We start from the raw sequence: 14,379 nt of genomic DNA on the forward strand, positions 1-14,379 counted from the left end.
CATCACTGTCAGGGCCTAGATTTCAACGAGCATCACAGAATCGATTCTCGTAATGATTCTTGTAAGATTCAGATGCGAGAATCAAAATCTCTCTTTGTATCATACAGTAAGTGCAGTGACTAGGATGGATTTTGATTCTTGCAAACCAAGGCGAAATCTAGGTTTCGACTGTGCTGATTTATACAGAGCCCTCGAAGTGACATGGAAGAAAAAAACGGGGTCTGAGATAGCCTTGAGATAGTAACTCGGGGTCCAAGATAGTAATTCGAGGCCCGACTTAGTAACTCGGGGTCTAAGATAGTAACTTGGGTCCAACTTAGTAACTCGTGCCCAAGATAGTAACTCGTGCCCCGAAATAGTAACTCGGGGTCCCCAAACTACTAGTCAGGGCCCCAATTTACTCTCGGACCCGAGTTACTCTTGGACCCGAGTTACTATCTTGGACCCAAGTTACTAAGCCGGACCTCGATTTTTTTCTTCCATGTCACTTTGGGGGCTCCGTAGTCAGTGCAGTTGAAATTGCTGCTTTTGGAAGTAAGGCATTTTGTGATTGTGATCCACAGCATCATACCCCCCACTTTTCTCAAAAAAGATTTTTATACCACTGGAAACCTCTGGCAACATTATGTTTATGTACAAAGAATTTCTTGCAGATTAATTTGTTCAGCAGAAATATCATGAAATTTGAATTATGTTCTGGTACACCAGAACAAAATTACAACAAATAATCATGCATACCTCGCAAATGCAAAATCGGAATCAACTGCAATTTTGGGAATAACCTTTTTTGGGGGATATCTACCTAAAATAAAAAAGAGGATGCTAGGATCACTAAAATTGAAAATTAACATTATCTAATTATTGTCCACTGTTTAATACATACAGGTACATGTATAACCTACACCACATCCCTCTCTTCTAGGTTATTTATTATTTATTATTTATTACTATAATTCATAGTCTGTAAAATGGGTACATACATGTACAAAAGTCATACGTAGCATAACAGGGTAAGGGGACAGTTATTGGCAAGTTAAAAATGGGCGAGTAAGAGCGAGACAAAATGGCAAGTCAGATAAGTTTAATATCCCCTGGTCCCTGCAGAGGTTAAAGATTGATCCCTGCTGAGAATACGGGAAGTCTCGCCATTGAGTTAAGATTTTTTGGCAGACGAGTTACGACAAGTCCCATCGATGAGTTAAAATTTACGGCAAGTCCCATCAGCAAGTTATGGCAAGTCTTATCAGCAAGTTAAGATTACAATTTGATTTAGGGTAAAATGGATTTTTTCTCATCATCATGAACCTCAACTATAGAAAAATATTAAATTTGTGTACATCGTGGAACATTCAACTACGCTTGTTACTCCGCAACTAATCATGCTAACTACACGCGCATACAATGCTACTCTCACGCGTCCATATTAGCGAGGCTATCTGCGTGCAACTGCTTACTACGCACAGCCACGCAAAGAGTATGTTCCACGATGTACACAAATTTGATAATTTTTCTATAGTGAAAGCCATTTTCCATTCATCATTACGGCATTCCTGTAACTCTCTTACAGGACTTGATAGCATTGCTGTAGCTCGCCGATTTGATCGTGTTGTCGTGAATCGCCATTTGGACTTGATGGCTTTGCCGTAACTTCGCTGGTGGGACTTTGATGGCTTTGTCGTAACTCATCTTTAGCTTACTTTGTGGGGGTAATTGAAAAAACCACACCCTAATCTCTGGGGGGTAACTTGCCTTTTCTTTAACTCGCTTTTTTTTAACTCGCCTTTTTTTTAACTCGCCTTTTTTAACTCGCCTAGTTACCACTGTGTCCAGTATTTGTTGACTTAATTGTAGTCCACATTATCATAATTATATATTATGAGTTCCACTGTGTGGTAAAACATGTTCCAAATTAACAGTGATGGCTAGTGGCTACCAGCCAGCTAGTCCACTAAACCTAATTGATAGGTAGGCGTAGGCCGTAACAGCCATATGTTGACAATGTCTTTTTCTGTCGAAAGTTAAATTCGCTTGATTTTTAGTTGAAGTGCCGTTGAAGCTATGGAGCATTTACCTGTCTCTTGCTTAAGCTTGTTGCTGCAGGTGGTTCCTTCCAATAAGTTCATATTTCATCTGTAAAGAAAAATAACCAAAATATCAATTAAAATATTTAGATTTTAATATTGAACAACCTACAGATCCCCAAAAGTGACATAGAAAGAAAAAATATCTTTGGGCCTGAATTAGTAGCACGGGCCTGACCAGGGTTGTCACCAGGACCCAAATAGTACTGGTTAGCATAGCGAAAGCGATGCTCTCGCCTCGCACTATCTTTTTAGTTGAACGCTAGGATCGGGAATAGGCTTTGAGGGTACCACCCCTAAAAAATTTTCTTCCTCTTTTTATGATGAAATATCATCATCCACTTCGAAATATTAAAAAAAAAATTGAAAAAAAACTTAAAAAACCCCAATTTAGTGAGTGCCAGACGGCCCAGTCCAGCGTGGTGACAACCCTGGGCCTGACTATTAATAAGGGCCCATGCTACTAAGTCAGATACTATCTTGGGGCTTGAAGTTACTATCTTGGGGCCTGAGTTACTAAGCCAGGCCTTATGGCCTAATCCTTTCATCAACCAATATAGCAGTTACTCATGGACTGTCTTTTGGAACTTGAAGGAGAGCAATAAATAGCTCTTCATGAGCCTTCAAGGAGAGCCGTTTCACATGTCAAACATCACTCTCCTATATCAGATTTAAGGGGGTACTACACCCCTGGCCAATTTGGTGCCTAATTTTGCATTTTTCTCAAAAATTATAGCACATTTCGTCGTCCGTATTCCATAGGCGCGCACAGTTGGGCGCCGCGAATAAACAACTTTTCGAGAAAATCGGGTTTGAAGAAATGCCAATTTAAAATCGAGTTGTGTAAATCATACATTCATTACATTTTGTAAATGATGTGAAATTTCTGTAGTAAACTAAAAAGATTTTATTGTTATATATTTTTCAAAAGAAATAAATACATACTATTGCTGGCAAACTGACAATAAAACTATACGTCACTATGGAAAAGCGAACAAAACGCAATACCCTAACCTTACGTTAACCGTGACGCCACCTCGGTCGCCGTGTAATCCCTATGGCGTTACTTTTAGTCGTTAAGTATTCCATAGTGGCGATAGGCCCGATCACGCTGCACGCCACTATGATGACATACGATTTTTTCATTTTGCCGATATTTCATAATTATAAATGTGTATAAAAAGTGGCGTATGGTCGATACGCCACTATGGAATACGTAAAATGTCACTTTGTAACTATACGCCACATTTAATTAATTAATTACTAATTAATTAGCTAATTATGACTGATGAGACTTAGAAAAAATGAAAGAGAACACCATTAAAAACATATGTGCCAATTTTCAAAAAAATGACCAAAAAATCACTATACGCCACTATGGAATACAGCCGACGATTTGATACAAGTAAGATATGTATATTATAGGGGCAAGGAGTACAACTGCGGTACTGCACTGAAAATTCAGCAACTCAAGGCAAGTAGTTATTGATTTATTGATCAAATACTGGTTTTCCCTCATTTTTGACTGTAACTCCACAACTGTTGTTTGTGCTGAAATAAAATTTCCAGTGCAGTAGTTGTAGTCCTTGCCCCTATAATATACATATCTTACTTGTCACAAATGCACTATAATTTTTGAGAAAAATGCAAAAATATGCACAGAATTGGGCAGGGGTGTAGTACCCCCTTAAGGAGAGCAGTAGAGAGCAATGCTATGCTCTCACTCTCCTCAAAAGGCAGTCCCTGGTTACTCATTGTACATACCAGCTTTTTGTTGCACCAGTAGTACTGTTGAGTTCATCACTATACATTCTCATTAAAAGCCACCATCTCCTGAAAGCAGTTGCTGCAACTGTACAGTTCACATCAAGTTGACATCAGTATCACCTAGTTGGGGAAATTAAAGAAATAATATCTTAAAATGGAGAAAAGTTTTACAAGAGGGCCTCTAGACTTCTCGCAGTAAATTCACATAATCATGCGCCAGTCCTGCATTACACAACGCACAACTAGCGTAAAGCATTCATACACTCCTATCAAAGCAGCCAATCAGAAAAGTATGAAACATGCATTGATTGTGTATATTGTGCATTCTGCATAGTCTACGGCAGTGTTTCATGTGTGTTCGTGTCACATAGGATTGATTCATTTTTCGGGCGAGTTTATATTTGGTTCTAATTTCCAACATTTTGAGTGATAATTTGTTACATAAAAAAAGTTAAAATTATGTGTTTTTTTCTTGTCGTGTATGACATGCGCTTATTTTGGGGGGCTTTGGGGGCAGCGAAATTAAAAAAAAAAAAAAAACAAAAACAAAGGGGGTGGCAAAAAGAATTAATAAATAAAAAAGGCAGAAAAATTTGATAAAGCATACAAATTTTTGAAAAATGTTGCTATACATCAAAATGTGTTGCTTTTAGGGTGCTAGCACCTGAAATCTTCTTTTTTTTTTGCTCTTCACTTTTTCAAACAACCGAAAAAAAAATGGGTCAACCTTTTCGGGCTGTTGAGGAAGGGGCAGCAAAATTTAATTTTCTTCAGCCCCGGGTTGGGGCGGCCACGTAGGCCCTACGCCACTGTATGAAATAGATTAATAAACACATATTACTTAGGCCCTATTGCTCGAGAATTAGGCAAAATAATGCACTTGCGCTGATGTTGATTCGCTAATTTTGTCTTCCCCTTTGGGGCTCATGCATTAGACGCACCAGCATCAGCGCATATGCATTATTTTTCGAGCAGTAAGTAATACGCATTCATAATTACCTATAATTATTGAACCCCAGGCCTTGCCGTTTGACTTTTTTGGTGAGCGATCGCTGCCACCGCTCGCCTTCAAAATTTCTAGTGAGCGATTTTCCACTGCCATGGACACTAAATATTACTGCTGCGAATCTCACAAAATCAGCCAGCGAATTAAGTGTTAAAACGATTTAGAAAGCTGAAAGGTACAAATATTAGTGCCTTTCGTGTGCATTTGAACGTGAATTTTAAAACCGAAACTCTTATTTGAATATACCCCAATAAGTGTATTGTGAAAATTCAACCATTCGCGTACCATCATTCGCGTACCATCAACCACTCGGCTTTAAAATCTAGACAGCAATGCCTGGCGCTCAACTGCGTGCATGCCATATCAAATCAATTGTCATTGATACAGGTTGTTTATGACTGATGTTTTTTCGTGGCCTGATCCTGGGCCTGGCCTAGCCTACAATATAAGTGTGAATCAGTCATGAGTCACGACTGCTCTTGTTTACGGTGTAAAAGATGGCCTTATAAACCATGCACACTACACGTGAAAATAATTGAAATAACTTCAGCTTTTATACTTACATTGTTTACCACCAGTGCCACTGCACCGCACACCGTGAACGCCGAGGCTGTGCATAGTCAGTGCATCCATGTCACTGTGGTCTGAGCGGGGTCTGTGGCGACGAACTTTCCTTCTCAAAATCAAGTTAAATATTGCGATCTGACGGTGTGCAATGGACTCAATATGTTACAAAACCACAAAAGTTTCACCATGATGACTAAAAATCGTGCAAAGTTGATTATTTTGGTTTAAAATGGGAAAATTGTAAAACTACTAATGGCGGACGCAACAGAATTTTTTTAAACATCAGCTACCAAATTTGCTGGCAAAGAGGTTTATTCCCTGCATCGGTACTCAGCTGTTTGTTTTCAAGCTCGCTTTATGTGTAGCGAACAAAAGCTACCCAAATCAGCCAAATGTCGGGCTTTAATCAGGGCTCCGTTTGTCTTTATATTCCCATGGTAGCATCATGAACGAAGAATGGGGCACAATAGTAGCTGAAAGCAATGACGTAATCAAAATCTACTAAATATTCATATTTTAGCATTTTTCACTGCACCAATATTGGATTGCTGAACGATTCAGTCCTCACCATCAGCACAACCCGATGACCGTGCGTAGATGTTGAAAGGACTGGAGGATTTAGTCTAGTAAAGGATGGGCAGTAATAGGTCTAGGTGGTATGTCTATGGTTTTTCGTGGGTAGGCACGATACGCGCGTATCGCGTTTAGGGTGTCAAAAACATGAAAAATTGGAAAAAAGGGTAGCAAAATTGCAATTTCTAAATACGCGGAAATGAAATTTAGGGTATGAAATTTGATGTTAGGAATGAAATCCCTGTTTAGGGTATCGTTTTAGCCAAGGGTTAAATCCTTGTTTAGGGTGCTTTTCAAAAGTTGATTATCGCGGATGGTGTACAGGCCACAATGGGAGTGACCCCCCGGGGATATTGTCTTATTTAAAACAAATAAACATATCGCATAAACATTTGGGGAAATATTGATTTTATTTATTATTAATTGTCTTATGTATATTAGTACTACGTCATGTAATCGTAAAAACATCTTGTGTAAAAAAATGAAAAGTAGCTAGGTAAAATGTTGGCAGCATTATTTGTGTATAGTCTATCTATCTGGAGTCACGGCACTAGCTTTGAAGTTCAGCGTGTTCTGCGTTAGCTTAGCGCTACTTGATGCGTGTGTACTTTTACCCGCGCGATCAACGTGCCTCATATGTACACGCAAGAAACCACTCTAAGCCATCGCAGCACACGCTGAACTTCAAAGCCAGTGCCGGTGACTCGAGGTAGATATATCCCGGCAAACACAAAACGTTTTCGACAACATTCGCAAAAGGTTATAAAAGGTTGTCAGAAAACGTTTAAATGTCGGGTTGATAATCTCAGCAAACAAAAATGTTTTACAGAAAACGTTTAAATGCCGGGTTATATAAAGGGTATAAAAACGTTTTAATAACATTCTAAAAACATTCTTGAAAACTTGATACAAAACATTCTAAACAGAATGTTATTTTGGGGTTGAAAAATATTTTGCGAAAAATGTTTGCCCAAAATATTTTCAATAACGTTTTAAAAACGTTTTCATGACCTTTATATAACCCGACATTTAAATGTTATTAAAAGGTTTTGAAAAATAAACACATTTAAAGAACATTTCTGTGTTTGCTGGGTTCAAATATTTTAACATAATGTTATTAAAGTATTGACACAATACCGTAAAATCCCGTCTACAAGCATATAGTGTGCTTCTGATGAAAGCTACATAAATCCAGTCGCCATTATGGAGTTTGAGCAAATAAATTACGGATCCAAGCACATACAAACAAGTATTATTTTAAGACCGATCTTTTGTATTGGTATATTAACGCTTGCTTCGAATTAATTAAGCTTTGATAAAAAACACTATATATGCTTGTAGACGGGGTTTTACGGTATTTGGTAAAAATATTTGCAAAATAGTTTACAATAACATTTTTGAAAACATTTAAAAATATTGTTGTAGTGTGTTTTTCATACAAAACGTTTTAAAACGTTATCATGACCTTTATATAACCCGACATTTTAATGTTATTAAAACGTTTTTAGCCAAAATATAACTTATTTAAAACGTTTTTGTATTTGCTGGGATAGCACCAATTAGTTAACCATTCCCCGATGTATTAGCTTCATATCACGTGTTAAAGATACCAAGATGCAGTTATACGCTTGGCTCCAATAATCCGCCACAATTGGTTCACACTTTGAAACAGCCTGATATAAAGTCAAAAATTGACCGTTTTTATTTGGAACAATCATCCAACACGGAAAACGGGACGGAAAACTCAGTTGAGAATTGTATTGATGATTTTTATGATTTACTTGAGTGTGTCGGAACTAAAGCGGGTTTAAAGAAGAAGAAAAACGTTCTAAAAATAAGTGGTATGATCAAGATTGTAAAGTTTATGAAGGTTTATGCACTACCAAAACGTCTTCATCCCAGAATCCTATCACACCTAAACAGTGGTGGGAACACTTTCTGACTCTCATGAATAGAAATGTTTCTCATAATGATACACTATTTGAAGATTATATAAATAATTTTGTATCAAATTTTAATGAAAATGATGTAAATAATATTGATTCTATTATTACTAATGATGTAAATAACATTAATGCTATTATTACCATCAACGAAGTCAAAGAAGCAATCTCAACTCTAAAAAAAGGAAAGGCAGTTGGAGTTGACGGTATTTATAACGAAATGTTAAAAGAGGGTATATCAGTTCTTGCACCATCTTTAACCTGTCTTTTTAATTCAATTTTTAGGCAGGGAATTTTTCCCTCTTCCTGGAGACTTAGCACAGTAACAGTGCTTCACAAAAAAGGCGACAAAAATCAGCCAAAAAATTACAGAGGAATCGCTGTATCGAGTAATTTATGTAAATTATTTTGTTTAGTGTTATATAACCGTTTAAATGTCTTTTGTGATAAGGAAACTATAATTCCACATAATCAAATTGGTTTTAGAAAGGGCTCTCGAACCAGTGACCACATTTTAGTTCTCAAAACACTTATTAATAAATATATTCATCGTGCTGGTAAATCTTATTTATATGTATGTTTTATTGATTTTTCTGCCGCCTTTGATACCATCTGGCGAAATGCTCTTTTATATAAATTAAGCCAAACGGGTATTGGCGGCAACTTTTTTCAAATAATTAAGAACATGTATACATCTGTTTCTTTCGCTGTAAAATGTGACAACAAACTTACTGATGCGTTTAACACCACAGTCGGCGTGAAACAAGGCTGTGTCCTTAGCCCAATTTTCTTCAATATTTTTCTTAGCGATCTTCAAAATATTTGATGCTAATTGCGCTCCAGTGAATCTTAACGCATGACTTTATTCATTAATCAATTTGATCTCCAGATGCTGTTATGAAACGCAATTTAATGCAGCTATAACACAAGCATGACAGGGAGAAGATAAGACGGGCAGGAACATGGGCAGAGATTTGATTTTAGAATGAGGCAGGAAAACCAGAGAACCCAGGAAAAAATTGGACTTTCGCACATGGTTACTTTAGGTATTGTAAATTAGCGCGGTACTACTGCATTCGGATATGAAATATTTCAAGTGTTTCTTAATTCAGGTGGGTAACGATAATTAATTCAATCATGTTTTACCGTTGTTGAATCTCTTTCAACAACGAAACCAAGCTAAAGATCGTGTAAATTTACAGGATTATTTCATGAGGAATGTCCAGTTTAAGAAGAACGATGATTTTTCGGTTGATAGCATCAACAAGAACTACAGAATAAAAGGGCAATGTTTATCCGCTTCCTCCAAAATAATGAAAACAAGATGTAGCGCGCAGACAAGTTCCAGGCATGGCAAATTTTATTCGCTAACGCGTATCACATATATACGCGCTTCCATTAACTTGCATTTGCGTATACACTACTGGCAAAGTGTGGATTCATCACGGATTAATAATGGTTGGCTCATGTACAAAGGTATAGGAAAAGCTGTTGAAATGTATTCTTTGCTGATTTAACTAAAATGATGAAATTCGTTTGGCCTTGACAGATGAGAGGGAGCGTTTAAAATGTTAGAAGGAGTCCAATTCGCTGTCGAAGTGACGTAATAATCTGATTATGAATCTTTTTTTGCATCAGCCCCCCTAAGAAGTGTTTGTGAACGGTCCCTTATATACATTCCATATTGATGTTACAATTGCTACAACCACAAATCTGCAGCACATAATTTACGTACAAAAGCAGAAGTGTCCTCTTCCTTGATAATGAATTTGTGTATCAAAGGCGACTTCGGAATTGTAAGCTTGCTATGCTGACAGATTTACCATTGTTGCAAGCATTTTTCTCCGAAACAATAACATTTTGTTTAGCATTCTATATCTAGATGCAATAAATGCTCCTTTAAAATGGGCGGTTTTCTTTATTCATGTTGTACAAAATGTGAGCTTTTGGAAAAGCATAGCTTCAAACTCATCATACGGAACACGAATCTGTACAAATAATAAGACTTCACTGATAAAGAGTATAATATGAACGTCCAAGTCTCTTTCATAGAGTACAAATAAAGACATTAATGCTACTTGGCATGCTTGCAAAGATCCAATTATGGACAAATGCATAGTAAACTATTCTTTGCAAACCCATCTCTTCAAATCCTTATATAAACGTAGGTGATATGATCAGGCATCATAACTATTTCAATATAAAAAATAAATAAAAATAAATACAGAGATTTATAACGCATGACTTTATTCATTAATCAATTTGATCTCCAGACGCTGTTATGAAAAGCAATTTAATGCAGTTATAACACAAGCATGACAGGGAGAAGATAAGACGGGGCAGGAACATGGGCAGAGATTTGATTTTAGAATGAGGCAGGAAAACCAGAGAACCCGGGGAAAAATTAGACTTTCGCACATGGTTATATCAGGTATTGTAAATGCTACACTGTGGTACTACTGCATTCAGATATGAAATATTTCAAGTGTTTCTTAAGGGATCTGGAATGAGCGTTTTAAGCGTTTCGACAGTATTTTTGTGGGACATGAGAGCACATCAGACATATCGAATTGCATTCTGAATACGAAGAATGTCTTTCTGATATCAAATAATTTTCATTTTTGAAATTCACGATACAATACAAATTTTACGACAAATTATTAAAATTTGATATTTTTCATATTTTTGATATATAACAGTCCTCGAAGTAAATTTTATAAATCTAATGATATATTTTAAAGTGTATGTAGCTGGGGGAAAAGCCGACGATCAATTGAAAATTTTGACCTTTCATATTTCATATGGGAAAAAAATGCATATCTTCAATACGAAAGGTCAAAATTTTCAATTGATCGTCGGCTTTTCATCCCACCTACATACATAGTTTGCTTCGAGTACTGCTAAATATCAAAAATATCAATTTTGATTGATTTGCCATAAAATGTGTATTACATTGCGAATTTCAAAAAATCAAAATTATTTGATATCAGAAGGACATTCTTCGTATTCAGAATGCAATTCGATATGTCTGATGTGCTCAAATGTCCCACAATAAATACTGTCCAAGCGTTCATACCCCATCCCTTAATTCAGGTGGGTAACGATAATGAATTTAATCATGTTATACCGTTGTTGATCATCACTGATTAACAACGATGCGTCCACGTGGTTTACTTCGCGAGGGCAGCTTTAGTTGCCCAAGCGAAGTAAACCACACAGACGCGCCGGACGCGAGTTGTTAATCGGCGATGAACAACGGTGAAACATGATTGAATCTCTTTCAACAACGAAACCGAGCTAAAGATCGTGTAAATTCACAGGATTATTTCATGAGCAATGTCCAGTTTAAGAAGAGCGATGATTTTTCTGTTGATAGCATCAAAGCGAACTACAGAATAAAAGGGCAATGTTTATCCGGTTCCTATAAAATAATGAAAACAACATGTAGCGCGCAAACAAGTTCCAGGCATGGCAAGTTGTACTCGCTAACGCGTATCACATGACATATAAGCGCTCCCATTAACTTGCATTTGCGTATACACTACTGGCAAAGTGTGGATTCATCACGGATTAATAACGGTTGGCTCCTGTACAAAGGTATAGGAAGAGCTGTTGAAATGTATTCTTTGCTGATTTAACTAAAATGGTGAAATTCATTTGACCTTGACAGATGAGAGGGAGCATTTATAATGTTAGAAGGAGTCCAATTCCCTGTCGAAGTGACGTAATGATTGGATTAACTACCATAGCAATAGATGAATACAATTTTTGAATAGATCACCCTGCACTACAACGTTCACGCAGTACCTATGCATTGAATAGATTACAACGAAATGCTGATCACAAACAATTTGGTACAAATTTCATGACAATTGGAGTAACTTTAATTTTTGACCCTGTACAACTACGCAACCACGGGTCGTACATGCACAAAATTGATATCTTTGGGATCCTTACGACCAGACAGATTTTGATATGCTGATGAATGAAATCGGAGCATGTTTAAAATTTGACCCCTGTATAACCCTATGGGGTCATTTCTGGGGCCATTTTGAGGGTCATAGATTCAAAATAACGATTGCTCACTGCATTTTTTTTTTTATTCAGCCGGTTCAAATTAGTAAAGATACTTCGGTGATCAACTTTTACTCAAAAATGCTCCAACAATTTATACAAGCACAAATTTGAGATTTTCCTCTAGACTATATTGGCCTTTGGATGGTAGTTTAAATCGTGAATCCCCATAGTTTGATCAGCTCGTAATCGGCGGAAATTGTTAGGCTTTTACCTTTTTTTAATTGACACTTAGCAAATTGTTACAAAAAGGATAAATGAATAATATCTGAAAAAATGACATTGTTTTGTTGTATCATCACAAAATGCGGTTCATTTTCTACATGTAACCTTTTTATGGGACACCTTATATATATAAAAAAATCCCTCTGGTATGTCTACTAAAGTTGTTCAGCTTATAATTTGCAAATATTATTCAGTTTTTGCTACTGTGCGCGCCAATAAAGTCCAAATTTTACTGTAGAAACCAATGGTGGGCCTCACCCCCCTCTCTCTCTCTTTCTATGGTCATTTTTGATGGCAAGGTGTTGGGGTAAAAATTTTATCACTAAAATGTCAGAGCGCAAAGGATGGATCTACGATTAGCTTAGGTCGTTTGGGCGTAAACACGCACGTTTTTTTATGACGGTTAAAAAATCTTAGGTGTGGTACAACCCCCCCCCCCTTCGTAGTTCTAGGGTTAAATATTTTCCAGCAAAATACACAAAAAACTAATAAAAACTTCCTCCTGTTGTATTTCTAATAGCACTACACTTATTTCGTTTCTAACTTGTCTTAACAAAATATATCACAGAAAAACATCATCCCACGAGAAAGTCCTAGATTTGGAGAGACTTTTATTTTATTCCAGTTTTCTTGTCTACAGAGTCAGGCGCCAATCGGCAGGAAATATTACAATCTCCTGCGACTGCAAAATCATCTCATGTAAGAAAAAAACTTGAAAAGCTCTAGCTGCTAGGGTTAAGTATTTTGCAGCAAAATATACAATATACAAAAAAACTAATAAATACTTCATTCTGCTGTATTTCTTAAGTAGTTATAATGGCACTACACGTATTTTGTTTCTAACTTGTCTTATTTGAAAAATAAATATATCACGGGAAAATATCATCCCACGAGAAAGCTCTAGATTTGGAAAGACTGTTATTTTATTCTAGTATTCTAGTTTTCTTGCCTATTGAGTCAGGCGCCAATCGTCAGGAAATGTTACAATCTCATGCGACTGCAAAATCATCTTATATAAGAAAAAAAAACTTGAAAGCTGCTTTATGTAAAATACTGAACTATAAAATTCATTATTTGTGCAGCACCAATTTGTTCCTTTGGTATTTACTTGGACAGTTTCAATTTCATCAGTTAATAGAAAATTGGTTTATTGGAATAATGCAAACATCAGCTTTTGCTTGTCTGTGCATATCGGTGTATCTCATGGGAGGATGTTTCCTGTGAGATGTAATAGCTTCATATCATGTGGCAAATAAGTCTATGGGCAAAATCACTGAAATCTCTGCCGAGATGAAGTTGCTAATTTAAGAACAATGTATATACTCCTGGCCAGAGTAATCCTCCACTATTGGATTACACATATTAGAGACTTACCGTATGCACTTTATATGTGTTGTTTTTGCTAGTGGATACAATGATTTAAAATGAATTTCAGACGAACACAATCATCTACTTATTATAAACACGTCCAAAAAGTAATTACCCCATTTACTTGTCGGATCACTTTAATCAATATGATATGAAATCATGTAAGGTGGAGGTATAAGCCTGGGTATAAGGAGGAGACTTTTTGAGGTCCATCCATATCATCACTTATAAACACATCCCAGTAATTACCCCCCTTTTCATTATGAGCCAATAACTCAAAATCTACATCAAATTTTAAAAGTGGAATAGCAAATTTGTATTGGAAGTCCATTAAACAGAAATTTGTCATCGCAGTAAGAAGTTTTAAAATTGTAAATGTGATGTACTTCATTTTTCCCACACAAGGACAGTATGAATGTAGCAAAGTTTCAAAAACTGAAAGATAACCATGGTTTTAAAATACAGATGACACCTTGTGCTCCATAACTGCCTGTTACTCCAATAATGTTGCACGATACAAGGTGACATGTGTTTCTGCAGTTTGCATCCTTGCCTGCTTGAATAGAAAAGTATGCATAATTCTTAATGAGTGCTGTCTAGTTTGTGCTTGTTTCAGATGATGAATCAATTGTGAATCTGCAAAGCCCGGGAAGGGTGGATTCTTCAACAAAATTTGTACATGGATGTGCCACATAGACTTTTGGATGCTGTTTTTGCCACCCATCAGTATACCAATTGTTAACCAAAAAGACCCAAAAAGCAATAAATTTGCCAT

General features: G+C 36.6%; 1 long non-coding RNA gene across 1 annotated transcript; it reads right to left on the reverse strand.

The window, feature by feature from the left end:
• Nucleotides 1-1,753: 1,753 nt before the first annotated feature.
• Nucleotides 1,754-5,645, reverse strand: LOC140167523 (uncharacterized). Its single transcript, XR_011861059.1, has 3 exons — nucleotides 5,418-5,645; nucleotides 3,846-3,968; nucleotides 1,754-2,130 (listed from the first exon to the last, which is right to left on the reverse strand). It is a non-coding gene; the product is annotated as an uncharacterized lncRNA (long non-coding RNA).
• Nucleotides 5,646-14,379: the final 8,734 nt, after the last annotated feature.

This window comes from Amphiura filiformis, chromosome 1 (assembly GCF_039555335.1).
Source record: "Amphiura filiformis chromosome 1, Afil_fr2py, whole genome shotgun sequence".
NCBI lineage: Eukaryota > Metazoa > Echinodermata > Ophiuroidea > Amphilepidida > Amphiuridae > Amphiura > Amphiura filiformis.